Here is a 1923-nt window from a genome sequence, read left to right as displayed (position 1 = left end):
GCACAAATGGTCATTTTTATGTACCTCATTTACATAAATAACACAACAGAATATAATTCACGAAGTACCAACATCAAATACAAGCAAAAAGATTTATGTTAGGATGTAGTTTCACATTTCATTCATGCGCTCCAGTTTCTCAAGCTTGAGATCAAAAAGTAGTAGTACGAAATCTTTATATACATTTGGAAAGGTCATATTCGTCCATATGATTTGTGTGATGTCCCTGTTTCTTCTCTTTCTGCGTTCTAACAAACAAACTTGTAATCACCAATTCTGTAACTATTCCTGCCATTGTCAAAACTTAAGTCTTGAGTTAACTTCACTAACCCTACCATAATGTGGGGACACGGCCATTCCCTACAGCCACCGCGCCAATCGTAGCTTATCGTGGACAAACAGTACATTGAAACTTCCTGGCAGATTAAAACTGTGTGCCCGACCGAGACTCGAACTCAGGACCTTTGCCTTTCGCAGGCAAGTGCTCTACCAACTGAGCTACTGAAGCACGACTCACGGCAAGTACCCACAGCTTTACTTCTGCCAGTATCTCGTCTCCTACCTTCCAAACTTTACAGAAGCTCTCCTGCGAACCTTGCAGAACTAGCACTCCTGAAAGAAAGGATACTGCGGAGACATGGCTTAGCCACAGCCTGGGGGATGTTTCCAGAATGAGATTTTCACTCTGCAGCGGGCGTGAGTCGTGCTTCGGTAGCTCAGTTGGTAGAGCACTTGCCCGTGAAAGGCAAAGGTCCCGAGTTCGAGTCTCGGTCGGGCACACAGTTTTAATCTGCCAGGAAGTTTCATATCAGCGCACACTCCGCTGCAGAGTGAAAATCTCATTCTGGAAACATCCCCCACGCTGTGGCTAAGCCATGTCTCCACTATATCCTTTCTTTCAGGAGTGCTCGTTCTGCAAGGTTCGCAGGAGAGCTTCTGTAAAGTTTGGAAGGTAGGAGACGAGATACTGGCAGAAATAAAGCTGTGAGTACCGGGCGTGAGTCGTGCTTCGGTAGCTCAGTTGGTAGAGCACTTGCCCGCGAAAGGCAAAGGTCCCGAGTTCGAGTCTCGGTCGGGCACACAGTTTTAATCTGCCAGGAAGTTTCATATCAGCGCACACTCCACTGCAGAGTGAAAATCTCTTTCTGGAAACATCCCCCACGCCGTGGCTAAGCCATGTCTCCACTATATCCTTTCTTTCAGGAGTGCTCGTTCTGCAAGGTTCGCAGGAGAGCTTCTGTAAAGTTTGGAAGGTAGGAGACGAGATACTGGCAGAAGTAAAGCTGTGGGTACCGGGCATGAGTCGTGCTTCGGTAGCTCAGTTGGTAGAGCACTTGCCCGTGAAAGGCAAAGGTCCCGAGTTCGAGTCTCAGTCGGGCACACAGTTTTAATCTGCCAGGAAGTTTCATATCAGCGCACACTCCGCTGCAGAGTGAAAATCTCATTCTGGAAACAGTACACTGCTGTTCGTCTTGCCACACGCATCTAAATTAATGTTGTCTGCTTTGTCTTTAACTTTATTTTAGTTTTCCATGCATTTCCTTTTCTTTCTCCATGTTGAAGCCATCATCAGTAGATATTAAAAGAAAGATCATACGGAAAAAAGGCTATCAAACTTTTATTTTGCAGTTGCAGTGCACTGCACGAACTGTTTATCCAGTTTCGTCGTAATTCAGGCTGTTCGCATTTCAACAACTTTATTTACAATTTAACTTTTATTTTTTGCTACAATAAATGATAGTGCTTTCAAAATTACTTGTTTTGAACCATAAATCGTGGTCGTGGCATGTGGGAAAGCACGCCTTCCCGATATCCGACCGTAGCTGCTCATTTCCCTTGTGTACAATGGACAAACTACATAGACACTGGCAACTTGTACACTTTTTTCCCAAAAAATAAAGCATTTATATGTAAGTCATCGCT

At 44.6% G+C, this 1923-nt stretch overlaps 1 non-coding gene across 1 annotated transcript; it reads left to right on the top strand.

The window, feature by feature from the left end:
• Positions 1–704: 704 nt before the first annotated feature.
• On the top strand, positions 705–779 carry Trnas-uga. The gene has a single exon. It is a non-coding gene; the product is annotated as a tRNA-Ser (tRNA).
• Positions 780–1923: the final 1144 nt, after the last annotated feature.

This window comes from Schistocerca americana, chromosome 8 (genome assembly GCF_021461395.2).
Source record: "Schistocerca americana isolate TAMUIC-IGC-003095 chromosome 8, iqSchAmer2.1, whole genome shotgun sequence".
Lineage (NCBI taxonomy): Eukaryota > Metazoa > Arthropoda > Insecta > Orthoptera > Acrididae > Schistocerca > Schistocerca americana.
The sequence above is the reverse complement of the archived record's forward strand: the minus strand, read 5'-3'. Positions and strand labels throughout refer to the sequence as shown.